The 26,284-nt window shown below is 49.6% G+C and overlaps 1 long non-coding RNA gene across 1 annotated transcript; it reads right to left on the bottom strand.

Annotated features, from left to right (window-relative positions):
* Positions 1 to 22,207: 22,207 nt before the first annotated feature.
* Gm21859 (predicted gene, 21859) lies at positions 22,208 to 24,993 on the bottom strand. Its single transcript, NR_131135.1, has 4 exons — positions 24,904 to 24,993; positions 23,988 to 24,170; positions 23,590 to 23,681; positions 22,208 to 22,887 (listed from the first exon to the last, which is right to left on the bottom strand). It is a non-coding gene; the product is annotated as a predicted gene, 21859 (long non-coding RNA).
* Between the last annotated feature and the right edge of the window lie 1,291 nt (positions 24,994 to 26,284).

Consider the following 26,284-nt stretch of genomic DNA (forward strand, 5'->3'; position numbering starts at 1 on the left):
GTAGAAGTCAACGTACCCTGGGCATTGTGATGGCTACTCTCGGTTGTCAGTCGACTACATCTAGAATTAACTAAAACCCAAGGGGCTGGGCACAACTGTGAGGGATTTATTTCTCTTAATTAAATCACTTGAAGTGGGAAGGCCCACCTTTGATCTGGCTACACTCAGCTGGCAGCCTAGGCTAGGGCATGGGAGAAGGAAGCACTTGCTCTGCCTGCTTGCCCTTACTCTAGATGGCAAGTCCATCCCGTCACTGGCATTATAGCTTACTTAAGATTAGGGCATATCCTGAAGATCAGCTTAGACATGCAGCCTCGTGGACTGAACAACTACTGGGTTCTCAGACCTTCTGTTGGTAGACAGCCATTGTTGGACTAGCTGGACCCCAGTCTGTAAGCCACTCTATTAAACTGCCCTTTCTATATATCCATTCTCTAGGTTCTGTTCCTGAGAGAACCCCAGCTGATACAGTGTTGCTTAGCTCTCACCTTCTCTGTCTTTGCTTTAGCACACCCCTGACACTCGGGACCTGGGACACTTTTGTCCATCCAGCACTGAGTGCTGAGCAGGGGTCCACAGCCTCAGGACCCAGCCTCCTTTTCTCTCCTCAGATATCTTGAGGTCCTGGTCCAGCAGCACCTTGGAAAGCAGCTGTGCCCTAGGAGGAAAGTGATGGGGCCTGCCACAGTCTCCTGCAGGCTCACATGTCTGAACACTTAGTCACCAGCAGGAGGGGCAAGGGACACAGCTCTTATCAGCATGGTGAGTTCTGTATGGCACTGTGGGATGTACCTTTGCATATGGACAGAGCGAGCTATATTCTCCCCAGTGGGCAGGTACACAGCTGTGTGGACTGTGTGCTTCTCTGTGACTTGCGTGCCACTCCAGATACCATCATTGCTTGGTTTCTTTCTTTTGCCTTGGTAGCTCAGAAGCAGTCTCCAGTGCGACACTGGGAAGCACACAAAGTCCTTCAGCGTGCATGTTCCTACCCACATCAGCATAAGCACAGCTCCCCTTTCTTTGCTGGTTGCCCCTTGTGTTTTATTTATTAACCTAGAACAAGACTGGTAAGCCACGGGTTTCCTGCCATTGCTTTACAATCAGTGTTTTCCTGACACATGACCCTTCCCCTCATTTCTCAGTAACCTCCAATGCCCTGTTCTCAGCATGAAACTGTCACCATAAGGCCTCGAAGCTGGAGAGCTCACCATTCAGCCTTCTACTGAGATCCCGACAGCTCCTGGCCTCGAACAAGCTTGGTCATGGTGACAGATGACAGACGTGTTTAATAACCTGCCTCAAACCAGCGTGGTGACTACATCTTTAATCCCAGCACTTGGGAGGCAGAAATGGATGGACCTATGTGAGTGTGAGGCTAGCCTGGTCTACACAGTGAGTTCCAGGACAGCCAGGGATATACAGTGAGACCCTGCTTCAAATTAGTAATGATAATAATATCAATAACGACAACAATAACAATTTCCCTCAACTGTTTATAGATGCAGATAAGGATATACAAGCAAACGGCTGAGCAGCTGGTGGACGGGAGTCCTGAGAGGCAGAAGGAAGGAATAACAGTCCTGGGCTTGACCCAGCCCCAGGCCCAGGTTCTCAGCAGCATGGCATCCTGGGTGTTTTAGTGAATGGTCAGAGAGGAGAGTGACAGGAACTGGGCAGTCCCTGTGACTATCTGGTAACTTGTTTTGTTCTTTGGAGAAAGAGGTCATTTGAGATAGACTCTCTGTGGTCCTGCCTGGACTCAAATCCACAATCCTCCTGCCTCAGTTTTCTGGCACATGAGTGAATATGTGAGAAGCTAACCCATCCCCTATCCTTTCAGTGCCTTGGTTTCAAGGATGTTATACCAGGGCTGATCCAGGTGGTCTTGGGGATACAGGAGCCTGCAGGGATAGTTTCGCCCAGGCAAGATGCTAGGCTTGGTCTCTGGAGGTCCTTTTGAAGGTTTTGTCAAGGCACACAGGGACACTTGCCTTGCTGGGGTGACTTTGGAGGACAGCTGTAGCAGAAGAGCTCTGGGGGTGCTGAAGACGCCTGCTGGAGGGAAAGCCTCATGTTCCAGTCCCCATGGATCTTTCTGTTTGTTTTTGGTTTTTTGTTTTTCGAGACAGGGTTTCTCTGTATAGCCCTGGCTGTCCTGGAACTCACTCTGTAGACCAGGCTGGCCTCGAACTCAATAATCCACCTGCCTCTGCCTCCCGAGTGCTGGGATTAAAGGCGTGTGCCACCATGCCCGGCCCCGTGGATCTTTCTAACTTGCTTGCTAGTGTCCACCTCTAGCAGAAGCAGTGCATGGCCAAACACATGCACAGTCAGGGACATGTCCTCTCTATGTTCCTTGTGACATCCTGTGGCAGCCTGCACCTGCAGGGAGGCAGGAAGGGATGGAGGGTCAGTGAAAGCTTAGATGAGGATGGCCTCACTCTGACAATCACTCCAGTCCAGGTCAATCCCCAACCCCAGCTCCTGACGGGATTGAAGTCCTAGCTGATCGTTAGCAGCACATGTCGATCATCCGGCACTTAGGAGGCTGAGGGAGGAGGTTTGAGTTCAAAGACCCCTGGGCTATAAAGGGAGACTTGGCCTCAAAAAGAGAAACATGTGAGGAGGAAGGAGGACCTGGACTCCCACATGTAGCTGTGGCCAAGGGCTTCCAGAATACACCTTACACAGTCTCCTCTAACTGCTCCCTGCTCCCCTGGGGTCTTGCAGGCTGTATAGTCCTAACCCCATCTGAATGGCACCACATGGGCAAAACTTGGTTCTTAAGACCTATAGAGTGGCACACACCTCTGATCCCAGCACCCAACTGAGGCAGAACAGCATGAAGCTGAACCCAAGGCCTTGAAGCTGTGGGGCTTCAGTGCTGAAGGCCACATTTGAGTTTACATTTTATTTTATTCTCTCTCTCTTCCCTCCCTCTCTCCTCCCTCTTCTCCCTCTCTCTATATCTCTCCCTCTTTCTCTTCTCTCTCTCTTCTCTCTCTTCCCTGACCACCCCCATCCCCTGAAACAGGGTTTCTCAGTGTAGTCCTGGCTGTCCTGGAACTCAGTGTAGACCAGCCTGGCCTTGAATGCACAGAGATCTGCCTGCTTGCTTCAGCCTCCTAATCGCTGAGATTAAAGTTATATACCATCACCAACTGGCTTAAATTTATATTTTTAATTTGTGCAGTTTTCACATCTAGAAATCTTTCTGGACCCCTTTGTTGTAATATAGAGTGAAATTTGACAGTGTTTCAACCCCACACTGGGCCAAATACTACCCTGTGTCTAAAAAGTCCTTCCTAAAGTACTCTGGCTTTCCCTGGACACAAACACAGGTCAAGGTTGGGAGGTAAATTAAATTTTCATCATCGATAAAGGAGAGACACAAGCCTTCATCCCTAGAGTTTAAGACTGCTTGGTCCAGGTGGTGACGGAAGGTTTCCTGCTCTCTGGCCCCGATCTTTCTGGGGCTGCTCCTAGAAGCTCAGGGAGGCAGAGCCTTGAGAAGTTGGCTGAAGCCAAATGAATGAAGTCACCGGAGCAGGGGGGAGGGGCACCAAGGGCCAAAGGCACCCTGAGTGAGGAATGAGCCATTTGCAGAGGCCAACACTGCAGCTTCAAGGCCTCCCTCCATCTCCTCCCCCTCCCCATCTTCCTGTGAGCCAGCCATGAGGAGAGACCTGGTAGGCAGTTCAAGGTCATCTCAAGAGCAATGCCTGTACCTGTAAGCTGGGCAGGAAGGCAAGGCTGTCTGGAGATTGGAATTGTGAAGAAAATGCCAAGTAGGAGCTGGATTTGTTCCGTTGTACCAAGACCTGGAGTATGGGAGGGAGGAGAGGGGCGAGCTTCCCTCATCCTCATTACGAGGCATTAAGTGATTTACCTAAGATCACACAGCTAGCGAACATAGGACTGGGGACTGAACTTGAATGAGTAGTAAGCTTCAGAGCTCCTTGGAGATGGCGACAGTGTAAGTCATCCACACCACCCATCACCCAGCAGAGGCTGGAATAAGGTAGACACACACTGTACACATGGGAATGAATGAATTCAGAACTATATCCACAGCAGCTACTCTAGGGCATTCATGGTTTTCCTCCAGGACACAAAGCTAAACTACATTTCCCAGCCTTCCTTGCAGCCAGGTGGGATTTCCTATGAGTTCTGGCCTGGGATGTTGGCTGGAATGTTAGGTAGGGCTGCTGAAAGACCTGGCCCTCAGAAACACCTCATGGCTTTCTCCACCCTCTCTCTGCCACCTGCTTGGATCCTTGAGTGGGCACATGAGGCAAGGCTGCAGGGTGGGTTTATGGGCAGGGTTGCTCTGGGCTGTAGTGTGGCTGTGTGTGTGGAATTACAGGTGTGCATCACCATGCCACTTTTATACTGTGCTGGGAATGGAACCCACGGCTTTAAGCACGCTAGGGAAGTGTCCTATCAACTGAGCCCCAGCCCTAATTTAGCAAGTGGATTATTAAGACCCTTTTCCTTCACAAGGGGGCAAAGTCCTGCCTCTGACCTAGGATGTGGCATTGTGGTTGGTAGCAGCTTGTGCATCTATCATGAAGTCAAATGCTCCTCGTGGACGCCATGTGAGGTCAAAGCCGCCATTCAAGCTGAGGGTCTGGGGAAACAGCCAGGAAGAATCACACCCTTTGCTCCTGAAGGGCCCCCCTCAGCTCCTCCAGCATATGAGTTGAGCTCTATCCCCGGATCCACACTGTGGAAGAAGAACGCTGACACCTTCACGTTGTTCTCTGACCTCTACACAGGCACAGGGGTATATATGAATATGCACAAGCATATTCATATATATGCATACATACATACATACATATACACACATACACACACGTATACACATACATACATATATATGCATATATGTACATATACACATATGTATCTATACAAACATACACATACATATATGTATATATACATATATGTATGTATATATACATATAAATGTGTATATATGTATATATACACATATATGCTTATACATGCATACACATGCATATATGCATATATATGTATATACAAATGTACATAGGTATGTATATACACATATGTATGCATATATACACATATGCATATACATATATACTCATATACACATACACACATACACACACACATATATATGTGTGTGTATAATGACTAAAATGTTTAGTGTTAGAAAGGAAAGCACTCACATAACCAAGCTAAACAGTCGCAGGCTGCAGCCAAGGATGACTTTGTAACCCTGATCTTCCTGCCTCACCTCCCCAGTGCTGGGATTACAGGTGTGCACCCCACAACAGACTCTCAGGCTCCCTTGGTAGACACTAGCTAACATTTGCCCAGTCCGGGGACACTCACCTTGTTGTAATGGGTGGCATCCAGAGTCACGCTGTGCCAGATCCCTCCGTCCTGAGAGCTACCCTGGTGTAAACCCTTCAGTTGCAGAACAACTTCCTGGTTGTCTTTTACTCTAGCGTTGACCTCACTGTTCTTAGCCTGAGTGTGTAAGAACCAGAGGTGTGCAAAGAGGTCACCATCATGTCAGCATGCAACAGAAACCATGGCAGATTCTAGACATCAAAAGCAAGTGTCTCTCAGCACCACTGAGTTCCCAGAGCGTCTCTACAAGGATCTCAGTGGTGCTGACCATGGTTATAATCCAGGGAGATTCCTTTGCAGTTCTGAGTTCAGGGGCAGAAAAACACATGTTTAAGTTGCTATATTGGGGGCAATATGTAACCCAGCAAGAGGAAACACAATGATCAATTATTCACTCAACACCCACAAGGCAGCTGCTGGAAGACACCAGGCACCATAGCTGGTTGATTTCTTGTCTTCATGTCTGTACTGATGGAGAACTCTGACAGTTGACTTTAAGATAAAAGCAAACATGGTTTCTTGGAATTGATGGAAGGAAAGGAATCAGCTAGGGAGGAAAATGTGTGTGACGAAACCTTCTGTTCTTGGTTGCAGTGTTGGCCAGAGCCCAGAGCCTAGGCAATGTTTCTGCCATAGAGTCGCCTCCCCACCAAGGCGCAGCTCTGGGCAGAGAAGAGATCAGAATGACTGTAAATGGAGGCGTCTCCAGCCTTGTTCCTGGCCAGATGTTCTCAGCTAGAGTTTGAGTCTATGTGGGGGCCAGGCCTTCTGATTTTTCTTTTCTTATAAACAACAGAAACCCAGGATTTGTCTAAAATCTTCCAGTTCTCAGAATAAGCAGGCCATAAAAGCACACATGTGGCTGTATTTGGCCTGGAGCATCACTCAGAAATCTCTGGCTAAGGAAGCCATAAAGGCCACTGGGAGCCACACCTGCAGTGTCTGGCTTGGTATTCTGTTCTGTTTCTGTGAGACCCCAACTCAGAGCGTTTCTCCGTGGGAGGTAAAGCCCCTGGATGTTCCCCCAAGTCTGTTTTTCCCGATCTCTGGGGATACAGCCAGAAAGAAGCTCTTTGTTCTCTATAGACAGCAAAAAGCCTTTTTGTTTCTATACTTACAACCAGAGATGCGATAATTGTAAAAAGACCTATCCAGGCGCTTGCCTGGCTCCCTGAGCCAAGGACACGGAGATAGACCTGGAGAGGAGCTGCAGCTCACTCCCCATCCCTCGCCAGAGAGGAGCTGCAGCCAACTCTCTTCCCAACTCCTCCCAATTCCTCACTTTTCCTTTAAAAGCCCCCTACTGTTACTGCTGGGGGTCAAACTCCCCTGCCCTGCATGACAGAAGGAGTTCCTCCTCAGCTAGCTGATAATAAAGACTCTTGCAGTTTGCATCAGGTGTGGTTTTCTCTCGAGTCATTGGAGTGCTGGCCAGCTCATCCCAGGACTTGAACGGAGGTCCAGCTTCAGGGGTCTTACATTTCCCCTTGGACATTACTGGCCAGCATCTGGAGGAGCCACTGCCAGCCCCCGAGATTATGGGGAAGTGAAGTCCTGGGATGGGATGCTCATCCCACTGCATGCTTGGCTTCATCTTCCTTCCTAGAGAAGAGAAGCACTATTTTATTCTGTGTGCACACAGTCGGTGTTCAATAAATGCTTGTTGGAGGTTGTGGTGATCTCTCCTGAGCGGGTCAGGAGTCTAATGAGGGCCTGGTAAACATGTCACGTGCTTAGGACCAGTTACTCTCTGAGCTATGGCCACTATGGAAAAACAGACACACTGCCCACTCCACAAGAAAGGGAGCTGAGGCCCAGGGACATGGGCCATGTGAGGCTAGGGTGTATGTGCCAAGACTGCAAATCAAAGGCCACAGGCCAGTGCAGCCTGTATTGTCCTGGCTGGTCTGGAATTTGACCAGGTGAGCTACATACTCTCAGAGGTCCTCCTGACCCCGCCATCTGCTATTTGTATATTTAGTCCTGTGTCTCTAGGTATGAATACAGGTGCCTGTAGAGGCTGGAAGAGGCCATCAGATGCCTCAAGCTGGAGTTAAGGGTGGTTATGGGTGCTGGGAATTGAACTAGGGTCCTCTGAATGAACACCAAGTGTTCTTAATTGCTGAGCCATCCCTCCAGTCCCATAAAGTTTTATTTGGATATAGTTGCACATACTCACTAAGCAATTACTTCTGTACTTGCACACTGAGTAAGGACATGAAGTCACTGTGACAGAGACCACGAACCCACAGGCCTGAAAGAGACACTGCTATTTCTGCAGGCTAGCGAACTATAAATAGCATCAAGCTGACTGACTTACAATGACGCCTTAAGCAATTATTATATACCACACCCCTTGAAATTGGAGAAGTCATGGTTCCTAGGGAAGCCCCTGGGAGCACTACAACCGGCAGAGCAGACTGGAGAGGCAATCATGCAAACGTAAGTAGACCATGTCACATAGAGGCTCAGAGCTGAACTGGGAATAGAGAGGTGGGGGGATAAGGTGGGGAGTGTGTGGGTGTGGGGAGTGGCGAAATCATTTAAGGAGACAAGAGGTGTGAATTTACTCTCTATAGATGGCAGAAGGAAACTGAAGCTGAAGGAGCAGTGGCAGCTCCAACTGCAGGATGTGCCAAGGACCTGAGGCAGGAAAGATTCAGGAAGGCAGTAGAGGACCTGGATGAAGCAGCTGTGGCAGCAGAACTGGGCTTGCCATCCCAAGGCAAGCTGTGAGTTCTTGGGGCAGGGCTATAACAAACCATGCTAGCATCTTGTAACGTTCCCTATGGCTGCCAAGCAGACTGTAGCATGAGACACAGAGGGAGGCAAAGATTCCAGGCAGAAAAACATCATGCTAGTCTGGATCAGAGGTGATAAAACTGAACACGGACAATTGGGGTGGGAAGGTTACTCACATTTCGAGGATTCCAAGCCACCAGGCATCCCTCCAGGCTCTGGGAAAGAACCCTATGGTCATTGACCTCTGTGTGTGTGTGTGTGTGTCTGTGTATATGTGTGTGTGTGTGTCTGTGTATATGTGTGTGTGTGTGTCTGTGTATATGTGTGTGTGTGTCTGTCTGTGTGCCTGTGTCTGTGTGTGAGTGTCTGTGTGTGTCTGTGTGCCTGTGTCTGTGTGTGTGTCAGGCCTGTGCAGACGAGGTGAGTGGGTGCTCTGTTCCCAGACATCTTCCCAACAGCCCACTCACATAGAGGTGTCCAGCCTGGCAGCCCAGCACCATAGTGTATAACCTCTCCTCTTGGCCATTCAGGACAGCCTTGGTCTCCAGAGAGTGATGCTAGCACAGTTTGTCCACTGTGAGGTCCCCTGTAAGAGGAGGCTCTGCAGGACCAGGAGGTGCCAGGGATGCTTGGGTGTGGAGAAAAGACAGACCACAGACATTAAAGCAGCTGGCAAGATCAGGGGACAGCTATGTCCTCCACTCGGAGGTTGTCCTAAAGTCACAGAGAGTGTGACACTGGAGGGCACTCAGCAGCCCTGTGCTCCAAGAGCTGCCAATCAAAGCCTGACATGGGGCCAGGGAGATGGCGAAGTGGTTAAAACACTTGCCACCAGTGTAAAGACCAGAGTGCAGATCCCCAAACCCACATAAATACCCTGTGGATATGGTGACTCATTTCTAGTCTAGCCTTGGAAGGGACAGGTGGAATCTCCAATGCAAACAGATGTATTGGTGAGTTCTGGGTTTGATTGAGAGACTTAGCCTCATAGAACAAGGTGAAAATGCTTGAGGGCGATTCCTGAGATTAACCTGGGACCTCCACGTGCATGTGAACACACACACATACACACACACACACACACACACACACACACACACACACACACACACACACGGAAAGACAAGGAAATAAAAAGCCCAACATGGCGGCACATGCCTGCAATCCTAGAATTTGAGAGGCAGAGACAGGAGGATCATGAGTTTTAGGCCAACCTGGGCCAACCCGAGCTACATACTGTAACCTTGTCTCAGCAAACATACACAGCACACACTGTTTGCCAGCCAACCCCATCTGATGTCTGACCACATCCACAGGATCATCAGTTAGCATGGAACCCAGGACCTAATGTCCTATGCCTCCCTTTTCTTGCCTTTACAATGGGGTGAAAATGCAGTCATTCTCCTCTCCAGCAGGGCTTGGTCACTTAAGATGACCTCTGTGTGTGTGTGTGTCTGTGTGTCTGTGTGTCTGTGTGCCTGTGTCTGTGTGTGTGTGTGTCTGTGTGTGTGTCTGTGTGTGTGTGTCTGTGTGTGTGTGTCTGTGTGTGTGTGCACACACACGCACTGAGGTCAGGGGGTCCCCTTTTCCTTCTGGTCTCTGCCACTTTCCTTGAGCCTGGATCAGGGTTTGGCACACAGCACATGGCCAGTCCACACTAACTGACACTGGATGAGATCCCCGCCAGTGCCTGGCTTTACTGCCCTCTTACATCGCAGATCTGACAGGGGGAGGCACAGAGTAGCAGAACCTGGGCTCTAGACAGGGGCTGGTGCTTCTTAGCCTACCTGTTTCCTTTTTTCTTTTTTCTCTTTCTTTCTTTCTTTCTTTTTTTTTTTTTTTTTTTTTGGTTTTTTGAGACAAGGTTTCTCTGTGTAGCCCTGGCTGTCCTGGAGCTCACTTTGTAGACCAGGCTGGCCTCGAACTCAGAAATCCGCCTGCCTCTGCCTCCCGAGTGCTGGGATTAAAGGCGTTCGCCACCACGCCCGGCTTCTTTCTTTCTTTCTTTCTTTCTTTCTTTCTTTCTTTCTTTCTTTCTTTCTTTCTTTCTCTCTCTCTCTCTCTCTCTCTCTCTCTCTCTCTCTCTCTCTCTCTCTCTTCTCTCTCTCTCTCTCTCTCTCTTTCTTTCTTTCTTTTTTTTGTTTTTTTGTTTTTTGTCTTTTCGAGACAGGGTTTCTCTGTGTAGCCCTGGCTGTCCTGGAACTCACTCTGTAGACCAGGCTGGCCTTGAATTCAGAAATTCACCTGCCTCTGCCTCCCAAGTGCTGGGATTAAAGGCGTGCGCCACCACTGCCTGGCTGCATCATCTTCTTACTCAACGCTGTTTCTGTTTCTTACTCCTGTTCTCATGGCAGTTGGCCACAGGACAGAGTTTTTCTCTCCACCCTGTCTCTGACTTCCCAACCTCCCACTCTAAGTACTCAGGGGCAGGGGTGGTGGCGAGGGCGGAGGACCCAGCAGGCACGGGAGGATCCTAAACTTATTTTTCCTGGGGTTTTTGTTGTTCATTTATTTTGATTACATTTTTATTAACGTCTGTGCATGTGTGTGTACACCCACGTGTACATGCATGTGGAAGTCAGAGGTCAACTTTGGGGAGCCGATTCTTTCCACCATTTGAGTCCTGGGAAGCAAGCTCAGGTAGTCAGGCTTAGCAGCAAGCACTTTTACCCACTGAGCCATCTTGCTGGCCACTAAATGTGTCTTATAATAAGGAAATTGCAGTCCTCAACAATGGGATGTCTGAAACATCCTATGAGAAACTAGGGTGGGGTGGATATCACAGTGTCTGTCATTTGGCTCTGACACCTCACTGCCACCCTCTTTCTGTTATGGGATGAGCTTTCTTCCATGTGTCCCACTTACCAGTTCCTCCTCACAGCTTCTTGAACAAGCTGTCAGTTGGAGACTGTAGAGTCATATATCCCCCAACCCCTTAAGACCCAGGCACTTCCACTTTACCAGCAGGCCCCGCCTCCCTGGAACCTCATCTAAGCTACTTTCTCCACCAGCTGGTGGCCCACAAAAGCCAGCCACCACCTCCTCCTCACACTCCTGCCCTGGGTGTCCCTGACACCTCCTCACATCACCTGAGATCATCAAGAATAACTCCACAGCCATGCTACCCAGTGCTCACCCATCCTGCTGCTCCCAATGATGAGCTAGGCTGGACTTCCCCTGGTCCTGCATTGTTCCAGAAGAGATAGGGCTTGGACAGGATCTCTGGGACACATCCTGGTGACAGTGCCTGTCCTTACCCTGCCATGCTTCCACACTTGGCATGGGCAGAGAATGGTCCTTCTCAGAAGTCACTGTTAATGCCAGGTGTACCCTCAAAGCATTGGGTGGCCTGATGGACAATCTGATCACCTTCAGAGTCTCTCACCCGGGAAACTGCTAAGCAATCACACAGGGATCTAGCTTCTCTTGTTAGCTTCTTTTTAAGATTCTCTTGGTGACAGTTCTGATAAGACCGGCTGAGTCCAGAACCTGTGTCTGGGGAATGGTATCAGCCACAGACCTCCAGTTTCCCCAGTGTGTAGAAGGTGTCAAGGGTACCACTGACAACAGGGGGAATGACAGCAGGGACATTGGGCTTGTCTAGGTTATATGAGACCCTTGTTCGACCCTAATCCTGTGTACACACACACTCAAGCATATATGCTTACAGACAGACACAAATACACAAGTCCGTGATAGGCACATATACACACATATACAGCACACACATGCATATGCACAAACACCATCTTAGAGTTTCTATTGCTGTGATAAAATGCCATGGCCAAAAGCAATTTGGGAAGCAAAAAGTTTGTTTCATCTTACAGGTCTTAGGCCACACACCAGCACTGAGGGAAGTCAGGGCAGGAACCTGGAGAAAGGCACTGGAGCAGAAGCCATGGAAGGTGCTGCTAACTGGCTTGCTCTCCATGGCATGCTCAGCCCAAATTCTTATAGCACTCAGGGTTGCCTGCCTGGGGTGGTACCACTCACCATGGGCTGGGACCTCCCCCATCAATCAGTAATCAAAGGAATGCACTTCAGACTTGCCTACTGACAAGCTGATAGAGGCAAGTTCTCAATTAAGTTTAATTTATGTCAGGCTGACAAAAACCAAGCCAGAACAAACAGCAACCTGTGCACACAAGGCATATGCACAATAAAGACATGCACACATGCAGGCCTACACAGGGGGTGGCAGAGAGCCACCTGCACTGCTTCCCCCGAGGTAGGTGGTGGCCTCAGTGTGCACTGGGATCTTGACTTCCTTATCATGGCCCTGGCTCCTGCAGGTCATGCTGACTTCCAGATCCTTGAGGGTCCAGGCCTTGGCCAGCATCAGTTCTGAGACAGCCTGGAACATGGCCCTGTGTGGTCAGTAGAGCCGGTGAGGCACAGACACTGTGAGCCATGGACTGTCCAAGGTCAAAGCTCCTACAAGAACACAGAGAGAAGCCGCTGTGCAGGGCAGGAAAGGAGTGATTGGCAGCTCTAGAGAGGCTGTTCATCGAAGTCTCATCATCACCATGCAAAGCTGGGGATACCTGCGCTGGCACGTGAGGGAACTTTAAGGAATGAGAGGAATGTGAAGTTTGACAGGAACCTGGACCATAGTGCATTCACGTTTATCACAACTCACCCAGTGGCTCTTTGGAGATTAGTGTGTTTAATTCTAGTTTATGAGACACGGGTTACGATGCTTAGGTGAGGTACCGATGTCTGCCAAGCAGGTGAACATTGTAGCATGACACTGTCATCTACACAGTTCATGTCTGAGAGCTGTAACTGCGTTTATGAGGATGTTATGGCCTGTGGGTGATGGCCTTGGGTTGAGAAACCCCTTTCTTAGGGCAGCTTTAGTTAAGATGGGACCATCCTGGAGGCTGGCCCTTAAATCAATATAACTGGTGTACTTATAAAAAGAAGGAAATGTGTGCACACACACACACACACGCAGAGTGACAGGGGGAGCAAGTCCTGATGACCCTTTGATTTTTGGTGACGACCTTCAGGATTGTGACAGCTTTCTGCTTTGTAAGCCATGCTGTTAGTGACCATTTGTTATAGTGGCCATTGGAAACTAGTGCACCTTCCTGGAAGCGACTGGAGGGGGCGCTCCCTCTGAACAAAGGAGCTTGTGAAAAGATTGCAAAGGCACCAAACGCAGGGGCTGTGCCTAGGTGAGTAAGAGTGACAGGAGGCAATGCAGAAGGGCCAATGTAAAGGCTCCATGAAGGCTCCTTTGTTTTGTTTGTTCTTTGAGACAGCATTTCTCTGAGCAAAAGCCCTGACTATCCTGGAACTCACTCTGTAGACCGGGCTTGCCGGGAACTCACAGAGATCCACCTGTCTCTGCTTTCTGAGTGCTGGGATTAAAGACATGGTTTCATGAAGACGGTTTAAGGAAACGATCTGAAGTATGGAAAACCCGTACGTGCTCTGACATGCCTGGTTCTGGCAAAGTCACTTAAGAGCCATGGGAATAATTAAAAGGAAGAAACCAGAAAATATATCAAATATAAAAGAGGTGATTGTAACTCAGGGAGAAACAGAAAGTTATAACCGTCATACTGCATACATCTATACATCTTTGCCAAGAAGGCATGTATACAGTTCCATCACGTAAACACAGAACCTCAAAGGAGGAGAGGAAATGGATATTTGGAAAAGGGCCCTTGTGAGAATTAAATTCTCTCTCTCTCTCTCATTTTTTTTTTTTTTTTTTTTTTTTTTTTTTGGTTTTCAAGACAGGGTTTCTCTGTGTAGCCCTGGCTGTTCTAGAACTTACTCTAAACTAGGCTGGCCTTGAACTCAGAAATCCGCTTGCCTTTGCCTCCCGAGTACTAGAATTAAAGGCGTGTGCCACCACTGCCCAGCAAATTCTCATTTTCTTAAGCAAGACATTTATCAAGAATGCTTACTGAAATGTAAGAGATGGCAGCCGGGTTCTATCATTTTTAAAGCAGTATCTGAGGAAACAGTGGAGAGGATACACACTGGGCACTGTCAGGAGCAAGGCTGGGGTCAGAAGACAGGCAGAGGGCTGCTTTTATAACTTTTACTGTTGAAAGTGCACCTAAGGGGCTGGGGTGGGGCTCAGTTGGTGTGAGCTTCCCACTTACAGCCTGGGTTCCATCCCCAGCACTGCAGGCAACCAGGGCATGGTGAGGCACGCCTGTGATCCCAGCCCCTAGGAAACCAGGCAGGAGGATCAGAAGTTCAAGGCCATCCTCAGCTACTTGAGAAGTTGTGGGCCAGACTGGGCTCAGTGCCACCTCATCTCAAGGGGAAAAAAAAAAAAATCAGCCTGACAGTGCTGTGGATAGCCCTGGGCTAATTATATTTGACGTTAGTTCCGATCTTCTGTGAGTGGTTGAGAACAAGGAATGAGTCAGAACTCAGGTAATTTCCTATAAACCTGCTTCCCACCTTAATTTGTAAAATAAAGGAGAGCTGATGATTGGGCAGATAAAAGGGAAGGTGGAGTGGAAGGTGAGGAGAAGGAAGAAGGAGAAAATGGAAGAGGGAGAGGACGCAGAGGAGGAGGAAGAAGAAAAGCAGAGCAGAAGCACATGGCCTGGAGAAACTGCAAGTTCTAAGGGGTCTCATAGATGTGGAAGATGGTAGTGTAGCGGTAGGTCTGCCCAATTTAGGCACACAACATGTATTTATATTGAGTTCTGTTTTCATTGCTGGGGCATATTTGGGAGGAGATTTACTGCAACACGTCAGTGGTGGCACACACCTTCAATTCTAGCACTTCAGAGGCTGAGGCAGGCAGATATCTATAGTTTCAGGCCAGCCTAGTCTACAGAGCAAGTTCCAGGAAAGCCAAGGCTAAACAGAGAAACTGTCTTGAAACAATCGTTTTAAGTACCTCCATGGTCATAACATGATGAGCTCCAGGACACTAACCCAGACTCAGAAAAATCTAAACTCTGTATAATTTTGCATTACTTGAATAGAAATGGAACAAACTATAGCAAACACATGTTCCAGAAGTGGGAAAAGGTATTTTGCAAGGAAAAGGACATGCCAACAAGGGACCTGAGGTTTGTTTAGGGAACAGAAAAGAGGTCTGAGGTAAGGGGAGGTAACAAAGAGAAAGATGGTAGGGGCTTAGGATGTAGAGTGATTGACAAGGGAACATTAGGGTAGCCTTGTGCCACAGGACACATGGAAGGTTTGCCTCCAGTGAGGCCACATAAATCAAAGATGTTCCAGGTAGAATGTGCAGTCTAGGCAGACGCCTGGAAGTCTAAAATAGGAGCCATAAGCAAAGGAGCCCCCCCCCCCCCAGCGCTGGTACTCCCCTCCCTGTCTCCACAGAGTGGCCCTGGAGGTGTCCTTCCAGTGCAAGCCCACCACGAAGGGGCAACTGACCACTGACTGGCCCCTTCAGGTATGTGCTGCCTTTGACATGGGGCTGCTGGAGTCTCAAGTAGGACATCTGGGTGAGGCTGTCCACCTGCCTCTTAGGGACCTGCAGTACAAGCAGGTGGATACAGCCCAGGTGCCCCATTTCTCAACTCCAGCCAGGGCTCACAGGCCTTGGATCCACCCAAGCCCACCACTTCCTGCACTTCACTTCCAGTTGGCAGCTGAAGAAGTCATGAGCAAGTCTGGGCTGAGCATGGTATGGTGGCACATGTTATCCTTGAAAAACCGGCACACAGAAGACATGGATCAGTGGGGGAGGGGGGGCATTGGCAAGCCTGATGTCTGCAGACATCTCAGCAGCCACAGCCCCAGGGACACTGGGGAAGATCCTGCACCCCTCCCCCATCCATCTAGGTCATGGCTGTGCTCTGGTGGTGGGCTCCCCTCCAGGAAGTAGTTTCAGAGTCCTGATCCCAAGTGGTTCCTGAAGGTCTGGCTGATGTGCGGGCATCTCTTGTTACCACTCCTCTCAGCTCATTCTTCACCGTAGCTGGCTTGCAGTTGCCTGTTGTGCTGCAGCTGGACCTGGGACACATGCAGCTCTGAGCCCTCCTGGCCCTCCCCGGAATGTCACTTGCTTTTCTGCAGACACAGGAAGCAGTTTGTTTCCTGCTAGAGATATGCCCCTGAGGCCTTACACATGCTGGGCAAGTGCTTAATTGATTTAGTGTGTGTGCTCTGTGCTCACCTATGTTTGTTTACGCATAGCGGGGAGTGGACAACCCCAGGTGCCACCTGCCTTGCCTTTCTTTCTTTCCTCTTTTTTCTCTTGCTGCTGTTTTGAGACAAGAACTGTCTGTCCTGAAACACACTTGTAGACCAGGCTGGCCTGGAACTAACCATGTAGACCAGGCTGGCCTAAAAGTCGGAGATGCACCCAACTCTGCCCACTGAGTGCTTGGATTAAAGGTATGAAATTCTACACCTAGCCTCACCTTGTCTTTTGCCACAGGGTCTCCTGCTGACCTGGAACGTACCAAGTTGGCCAGACTGTAGTCAGTAAGCCCCACTTTTGTGTCCCTAGAGCCAGGACTATGAACAAACACCCATGGGCTTTTTAACTACAGCAGTGTAACTTTTAAAATTTTTTATTTTTTTAAAAAATCAATATTTTTTGTGTATGAATGTCCTGCCTGTTGGTAGGCCTGTACACCATTGGTGCTTTCCATGGAGGCCTGAAAAGGATGAAACTGGAGTTACAGATGGTTGTGATCCACCACATGGGTACTGGGAACCAAACTTGGGTCCTCTTCAAAAATAATGAGCTGTGGCACACGCCTTTAGTTCCAGCATTCTGGAGGCAGAGGCAGGAGAATCTCTGAGTCTGAGCCCAGCCTGGTCTATAGTGCGTCTTAGAACATCCAGGACTACAAAGAGAGGCCCCGTCAAATAGGAAAGAAAGAGAGAGAGGAAAAAAAATAGAGAGGACGGAAGGACAGAAGGAAGGAGGGAAGGAAGGAACGACGGGAGGGAGGGAGGGAGGGAGAGAGATGGCACAGCGAGTGCTCTTAAGTGCTGAACCATCTCTTCAGCCCTCACACCTGCCTTTTTTTTTAAAGATTTATTTATTAATTTATTGTATGTAAGTACACTGTAGCTGTCTTCAGACACTCCAGAAGAGGGCGCCAAGATCTTATTACGGATGGTTGTGAGCCACCATGTGGTTGCTGGGATTTGAACTCAGGACCTTTGGAAGAGCAGTCAGTGCTCTTAACCGCTGAGCCATCTCTCCACCCACCCACCCCCTTTTTAAAATGTGAGTTCTAGGAATCAGATTCAGGTTCTTAAATTTCTCTGGCAAGCCCTTTACCAACTGACCCATCTCCCCAGCCCTCATTTGCCTTTCCACACAGTGCATTGCTTCTGAGGGACAGGTGAAGTCCGGCACACTGCTAGACACTAGGTACCTAAGGAATAAATAAGCCTGAAGCCATGAGCCCAACACCTCAGGAGCCCCTCACCTTCATCAGAGCAACAGGGCAACAGTCCAACAAGAGAGAACAACTTTAGGAAGGAAGGTGAGTCGTCGGAGGCTGGAGATAGATAGGAAGGTGAGTCGAAGGCTGGAGAGATGGCTTGGAGGTTAAGAGCATCTGCTCAGTTGTAAGGACCAGAACTCAGACCCTGCACCCTCGTCGGGTGGGTAGCGCCCCAAACCCTGTAACTCCAGCACCAAGGGATCTGATGCCCCCTTCTGGGGTTCTTGGGCATCTGCATACACATGTGCACATGCTCTCCTAGAGATAACTGCAATTACATACACACTGCATAAATGCATACACACTCACACACACTCTCACACACACATGCACACACACATAACATATGCACACACACACACATTCTCACACACATGCACACACACATAACATATGCACACACACACACATTCTCACACACACACTCACAGATACCCACATAATTCTCTCACACACATGTACACACATACATAACACATGTGTGCACACACATGCACACACACTCAGAGACACATACACACACTCACACACACACTCACAGATACACACACACATACACTCACAATTTTACCAAAAAGAAAGCAATAGTGCTGCGGGATGGCTCAGCAGTTAAGACTGCTTGCTGCGCTTCCAGAGGAGCCTAGTTTAGTTCTCAGCACCCAAATCTGGTGACTCCCGACCAATTGTAACTCCAGGGGATCTGACACCCCTTCTGTGCTCTGCAGGTACTGCACTCACATGCACAAACCTACACCTCTGCCTTCCTTGGGCACTGCATGCATGTGGTACACATACATACATACATACATACATACATACATACATACATTCAGGTAAAACATCCATACACATTATAAAAAAAGGTTAAAATGTTAATAAAAGTCAATCTTTTAAAAAGTATATTAATAAAGGAATTGTGACAATGTGGCTCAGCGGAAGAGTGGCTGCTTAGCATGTATGAGCCTTTGGGTTCAATCCCCAGACTATATACAAACCAATAACCCCCTCCTCCAAGGCAATGCAAGGCACCATCCCTGCCCCCCTTTCATTTGCCCTTCCGAGTACCTGATAACCTTCCCGACCCCTCTTCCCTCTCCTGCCCAGATCCTTTGTTCTTACATTTCTCTGCCCAGGATGCACTTCTACTGGACTAAAGTTACCGTCCATCTTACTTTTCAGTGTGGGAGCATCACCTGAAGGATGAGCCTTCCCCACCAGCCCCATCCCAACCATCTTCCCTATGCTCAGCTCTCCCGCCCACTCAGACAATCTGGTTTCATGATTGGAGTCTTCTCTAATAATCTACCTATGCCTATCCACAAGGTGGCAAGGACCAACACCATTTCCCTGTGGCTGGGTATGCAGTAGGTACTTAATAAAAGCAACTCAGTGAAGAGACTGTGGCTATGAGACCACATGCTGTCCCTCCCCACCCCCTATGAATGAGGGCAGGATTTGAATCCCCAATTCCCTGCCCAGGCACCAACTTTGTGACTGATGATCAGGAGCTGTGTGCAGTGGAACTCATGGGTATCCTCAGGGCCCTTCTCCATCCTCAGCCTCTGATGGGTACTGCACTCATGGGCAATGTGCCTTGCCTGACCTGTGTGAGTCAGCGCAGAGTCCCTGACGCCTTCTGCCAGGAAGCTTCCGCCAAGCTCCAAGGAGAGGTGGGTTCCAGCCTGACTCCGTTTCACCCTAAGCAAGCACACAAGCAGACCACCCCCAGCCCCATTTTGCTTTTGAAGACAGGGTCTTGTGTAATAAGTTGCACGATGACTAGTTATGTGGCCAAGGATTCTCCTGGGTGCTGGGATTACAGACCTGGGACAGCATGCATGGTTTGTGAAATGCTAGGGATAGGACCTAGGTCCACTCAGCTGGCAAGCACTCTACCAACTGAGTCCAGTTCCTAGCCTTGTCATGCAGTTTTCAAAGGGGCAGGTGAGCAGCCCCCAACACACTCAGTATTGTTTGCCTTTGTCTGTATCAAGGGTATTGTGTCTGATCAAGGGTAGAGCCAACGGAATGGCAGCAGTATTGAAAGCGGCATCTTAACCTGCTTTCAACTATCTGCCACTCCAGTTCCAGGGAATCTGACACCTGGTTTCCAAGGGCACCAGACATGAACATTGTAGAGATACATACACTCAGACCTACACACGTACACATAAAATAATAAATCACGTTTTTAAAAAGGAGAAGAGCAGGGAGGAGGGGAGAGAGGGGAGGAGGAGGAAGGCTGATGGAGAGGAGGGGGGAGAGGAAGGAGAGAAGAGGAGGATGGGGGATAATGGAGGAGGAAGAGGGGGAGGGGATGAAAGAGGAAATGAGGAGGAAGATGGAGAGGGGGAGGAGGAAGAAGAGGAGGAGGAACTAGCAGCAGCCAGGTCTACAGTCCCAGTGCTAGAGAAGTTGAGACAGGAGGATCACAAGTTCTAGGTTAGCCTAGGCTACACAATGAGACATGTTTCAAAAGAGAAACAAAGAAAAGACAACATGGGCTGGAGAGATGGCTCAGTAGTTAAGACACTGACTGCTCTTCCAGAGGTCCTGAGTTCAATTCCCAGCAACCACATGGTGGCTCACAACCATCTGTAATGAAATCTGACGCCCTCTTCTGGTGTGTCTTTTTTTTTTTTTCTCTGAGACAGGGTTTCTCTGTGTAGTCCTGGCTGTCCTGGAACTCACTTTGTAGACCAGGCTGGCCTTGAACTCAGAAATCCACCTGCCTCTGCCTCCCAAATGCTGGGATTAAAGGCGTGCCCACCACGCCCGGCTCTTCTGACGTGTCTTAAAGACAGCCATGTACTCACATAAAATAAATAAATAAATAAATATATCTTTTAAAAAAAAGAAGAAGAAAAGAGACAACATGGTCTATACATTGTGAGTCTGTGTGCATGCATGTGAACATGTGTGTGTGTGTGTGTGTGTGTGTGTGTGTGAGTATACACACACTCCCTTTTTACAATAATGCATGCAGGCCATGCACTGTGTCCCAGTGATGGCATCCTCAGCTCCGTATCAGAGGCCACTTCAGTTATAGTCCTTGTAGAAAGGGACAGGGCAGCTGGGCCTCTCCAGGCCAGTCACTTATGTGAGATCCCTGACGTGTCACACCTCATCAGCTCAGCGGAACCCTGCACAGCTGCCTGAATCCAGGAGCTCACCTATCTCTGTCTCCTCACCTGCTATGGGCTTCCTGATATCAATGAAGCAGGGACCTGGGAGCTGTGGGAACAGGCAGGCACGAGCTCCCTAACTCTGGGCGCTGGTGGTCTGCAATGTGTCAGAGGTGTGAGAACAGTGGAAGGTGCTCTAGGAACACATGGGACTTTTCCATGACGGCAATGGCGCTGAGGGCTCAAGGCCCCTTAGCCCAGGCTCCTGGGGCTCCTCCCTTGCGGCTTGCAGCAGAGCCAGGAACTGACAGCATAAAGTGGTGAAAACCAGTACAGCCTCACATGCCAGGAGTCGCTAGGAAGACTCTGGAAACCAGGTGGACTCCCTGGATCCTGTGCTAGGAATACCCAGGGGGCCGGGGCCATGGGAGAAACAGGTTTAACTGTGGCTGCTTTAGTCTGGCATGGTGGCACACGCTTGCAATCCCAGCACTCAGCAGGCTGAGGCAGAAAGATGGAGAGTTTAAGGCTAGCATTAACAAAAGAATGAGACAGCATTTCAAAAGAATGATCCAAACCAAACCAAATAAAAATGACTGCATAGAACTCACACTAGAGAACCAGGGAGAACGCTTGGTAAACCACTTGTCTCCAAAGTGAAAGGACATGGACATGGTCCTCAGAACCCAGGTACAAGACTGGACACTCAGGAGGAGTGAGTGTGAGGCTTGCCCAGTAAGTCAGGGGTATACAGTGAGGGCTTATCTAAAAACCACAAATCAGTGGCAGTGGTAGCGAGCAGGCCAAGGCCAAGGCCTAAACTGTAACCTCAGTGTCCCAGCACAGAACAATACAAAAACCCCAGAGTAGACAGCTTTATATGTTAGTAGGATTATAAGTCAAATCAAGTCACCCCAAAAGATGCTGAAGCCCTTGCACCCCAGGTTTGTGAGGGACACCTTGTCTGAAAATAAGAGTCTTTGTATCTGGTGACATTAGAAGAGATATTAGCCTAAATTCAGTATGACAGGTGTCCCAAAAGCCACCTCTGGGCTGAGGAACCGACCTACTCTCTCCCTCAGGAATTCTAAAGCATGGTTGGTAGTAGCAAGCAAAAGAAGGTAGGGTTTGACTCAAAAGCAGTTAGAACCTAAGACAGGTCTGAGAACACGGGCTCCCACAGAGCCTCACCAGCCCAACCCCACTCACACCTTCAGAACTAATGGGAGATACACTGTGTTAAGACACCCAGGTCTGGGAGCTTCAGCCTGTACTTAAGGAAACCTGGCAGTGGCCTGTTTAACTTGTTTATCTTTCTCTGAATTTGTGAAATATTATTATTCTTTTAAAGATTTATTATTTGCTTAGGTGTGCATACCTATTATGTGTATATGCACACACATGCAGGTTCCCATAGAAGCCAAAAGAAGGTGTCGGGTTTCCCGAAACTGGAGTCGCTGCCAGTTGTGAGTTACTGGATGTGGGTGCTGGTCCTCTGCAAGAGCAGCAAGCACTCTGAACTGCTGAGCCATCTACTGACCCAAAACTTTTTATTATTGACTCCATACATCTTTAACATCAGTACTGGGGCAGGGCTGGGGAGCTTTGTTAGACCAGGACACCAGCTGGGGCAGGGAGATCTGGGCTGGGGTAGGGCTGATGCAGCTGTACCAAGAAGACAGAGCAAACCTTGCTTTAACAGACATCCCTGTTGTCGAGTATCAGTTCCAGGTGGCTCCTCCGTGCACTTTGAGAACCTCCACCTCACCTGGGGACAAGGTCAAGTTCAGAGGCTGGGGCTCCACCTTCTCGCCCATTTTCTATCCCCTGAGCCATCAAACAAACTGGATCTTGCTCTGGAACCCAGGAGTGAGTGTGTGTCGGGCACACTGCCCACGTCAGCAGATGCCAAGAAGTAAGGTTACCAGGGAGAGCGCTGTTCTCACCATCCAACTGAATTTTCTTTTTGGGGTGCAGCAGCTGGAACCAGCACTTCCCCTGGGGCACACTGTAGCTGATGTCCATCCCAAAATCCCTGGCCACTTCTGACTTGGATGTACCCATGAAGAGGTGGGCTGTGTCTTCTTCAGGGAGCCAGCTCTTCTGCAAACACAGCAGGGTTCCTGAGAAGGGACCACTGCTCCTCTTCTGGAACAGGACTTTCTGTCCTTTCAGGGAACAAGCTCAAGGACTTCCTGGGCTCTGAACTGAGAGAGGCAGGTTTTTAGGTTTCAGGCTTTGTTCCATGGTAGGCCAACGCTCTCCCTCTGAGCTACACCCAAGCCTCTCCGGGTCTTGATTGACAGGGCAAATTGCCAGGATGAGGCTTCTACCGTGTACAACTCCAGCGTCCTAGCAATGCTGTCTTGTCCCAAGAGAGCCCTGGGACGGGTTCCTCCTCCTTCTTGTACTTTACTATGTACAGAGGACATCTGCCACATCTCCTCACCATGACATGGCCCTGAGTCAAAACCCTACCATCTTTTGCTTGCCCCAAGGCAGGGCTAAGGTATGGCCCAGTGGCACTGTAGGCCTTGCATGTGTGGCCAAGGCCCCAGCTCCAACCCCTACACTGCAAAAGAGTCAAATCAAATACCATATCCCTATTCACTCATTTGGCACTTTATGTGAGCTTGGCCTGAAGCATGGGGAGCCCTACACATGCAAAGCTCCTGCCCAAGCTACATAAGACCTCATCTCAAACAAACAAAAGGAGTTCATCAAACACCTCTGCATAAACATTTAGCAGAGACTCTGGTGCTATCTTGGGGTGAGGTACTAGAAGCCAGGTTGCTAGGAGGCTACTTAAATATCAGAGGCACAAATACTTTTGGAGAGAAATTTGAGCTTGTCCCCTCCACACCCAGGATACCCATCTTAGGCTGAGAAGAAGAGGTCCAGCTGCCTACCTTCCTCACTGGTACAGGACCAGGATTTAGAGAGGTTGTGACTATCACTTAAGTTCTTCATACTGTCCCCAGTGACAATATACAGCCTGGAGCTAGTGGAAGAGGAAGACAATTTGTCAGCAAATTGTCTTTGTGCGCCTCAGGCCCGCCCTTCTGCGGGTCACTCCCAAGCAACCTGTCCCATTCAGTCCCTCCCTCTCCATGCAGGTTCTACCCCCCATCCCATCCCTCCCCCAATTCAGGCCCCGGCCCTCCCATTTCTTCCTATAAGCTCACCTCCCCCCACCCCATCGCCAGATCTCACCCCCCATCCCCCACTCCTCCACCTCCAAGCCCCACCAGGCTCCACACTTGCAGGCTCTGCCCACTGCCGGCTCCCCCTGTGCTGAAGGACCCACCTGAAGCTGAGTAGCTCCACCAAATCCTCTGGGGCATTCAGATGCACTTTAAGGTCCTGACTCTTTCTAGCTTGGATACTGCCATCTAGGCTAGTGGTGCCATGGACACGGGTCAACCATCTCAGCTCAGCCTGTCCCAGGGTCCCAGCTGTGCCCATCTGAGCCAAGACCTGCAGGAGAGCACTGGGGGAGAGAGAACCAAGCTTAGTCCCTGCACCCTCTAGCCCACCTGCTGCACACAATCCGGCCCTCGCTGTCATCAGCCCATCTTACAGATGGAGACACTGAGCCTCTGAAGGGCAGAGCCACCTCCCGCTACCATGACTGGGGGCTAGGACACAGTCAGGATGAATGAGCCCCACTTATAAGTCTCACTTCAGTCCCTCAACCCCAGACAACTGGAAGAGGATGCGATGTCTGTGTGCTCAGTCCCACCCAGAACCTACAGACAATCTTGGGATGGGGCAAATGGCCTGGAAATGAAACCGTGACTTACATCCACTCTGTTTGCCCCTTCTGGGCCACACGGCCTGATCCTGTGGCAACTTCATTGGAATCTGTTTCCTCACCAACAGCAGGATTAAAGAAGGGCCTGCCCTCCTTGCTCAAAGGTCACTGGGGTTCTGTGGGCTTGGGTTTGACTCCTATCACCTCTCTAGGGAAGCATCATGTGGTGATCCTGGCCTCTGTTGCTGATTCCCCTGTGCAGCTCTAAGCACACAACCTTACTCATCTGAGCCTGTCTTCTTACCTGCAAAGGGACCTCATAGCCCGAGATACCCTCACAGATGTTTGGTTTAGCAGACAGCAGGCTGGCAGGCGGGCTGCAGAATAGGTGCCTCCCCATAATGTGTGTGCTATCCAGCACCCCACATCGTCAACTCCCTACCTACCCCAACTTGGAGAAGTCTGTTACCTGGGCTTGACTTAACCCCTCAGGGAGAAATCTGAGAGTTGCTGGAAGTCAGCTATTCTTTGGACATGGATGCTGGTTGTAGCCAAGGCATGTAGGCTGAGCTTGGCTGGAATGCCAGACACTGTGAGAAAGAAGACCTCCTCCAATGCCAGGTTCAGCTTCCGGGTCACCTGTACTTCCTGTCCCTGTGGTCAGAGAACCCTACCCACAGCCAAGGGTAGGGACAGGTGATCTTAGCATGGCACACAGGTTGCCTACATATCCAGAGATACAGGTGGGGAAAATGAGGCCATGGACAGAATGGTTGGTCCAAGGCCACATAGCAAGCAGGAACATAGCCATCCTGGGAACACAGTGGTCTGCTTATTGACTAAAGGCCAGCTAGGCAGGTGGGAACAGTGTCTCAGCTAACCCATGACATGTCCTTCAGTGTAGTCCTAGGCAGACCCAAGCACTAATTTAGTTAGCATGGGCCCTCTGAAGGAAGCATTCTGACTTTATTTAACATCTCTGTTTCTAAGCTGGGGTGTGCGTCAGTGCAGAGTGCTTGTTGAGCATGCATGAGGCCCTGCGCACGTGCGTGCACACACACCTGCACTGAAAAGATAAAAAAAGAGATAAACATCTCCATGTCAGAAGTAAGATCTATATAACAGGGCCCAAAATGGGAGGTGGTATGGGGAAGGCCTTGAGCTCAGGTACCACCCAAATCCATGTCCCATGGTCAAAGCTGGCAGCTTGGTGCCATCTTGCCCTGTACCGATGGGTCACCTGAGGAAGCCCAAATGAAGACAGAAAAGCAAAGCTAGGTCAGGAGAAAGGGTGGGCTCTGAGAAAGGTCAAGGGCATGTAGGGCCCAGCCCACCAAACACGCTCGACCACACATGTCCTTAGACATCCGTGCAGTGCCCATGGCCCAGCAGACACAACTTCCTAGAACAGGCAGAAAGCAGAACCCAGCTCCAACGAGCTGCAGTAGGCTGAACCGAGCCACTTTCCCTGGTTCCCACCTGAGCACCCCCTCCTCGGATCCCCTCCAGCCATGAGCTGCACCAGGCCTCAGCCCCCCTGACTCCAGGCAGATGCTCTCCTCATCATCCCGCACCATTCCTCATGGGGTGTGCTCTTGGTTTTGCAAGTAGACTTTATTTTAACATTTAAAAGTTTGATTTTATAGAAATCCAAATCCTACCTATCGTCTTTGAAGATAGAAATAGTAATTTGTCCACCCACCCCTCAGTAGGAGACAAGAAGTAACTGCCAGTTGTAGTGGATGCCCCTCCTTTGTCTTGCCAATATGGAGTGTCTGTTGTTACTCTCTCTGTTCTTGAGATGTAAGCATAAAACACGAGAGAATAACAAAGGAGAAAGCCGGGCATGG

The sequence above is a fragment of the Mus musculus genome, chromosome 16 (assembly GCF_000001635.26).
Source record: "Mus musculus strain C57BL/6J chromosome 16, GRCm38.p6 C57BL/6J".
NCBI classification, from domain to species: domain Eukaryota; kingdom Metazoa; phylum Chordata; class Mammalia; order Rodentia; family Muridae; genus Mus; species Mus musculus.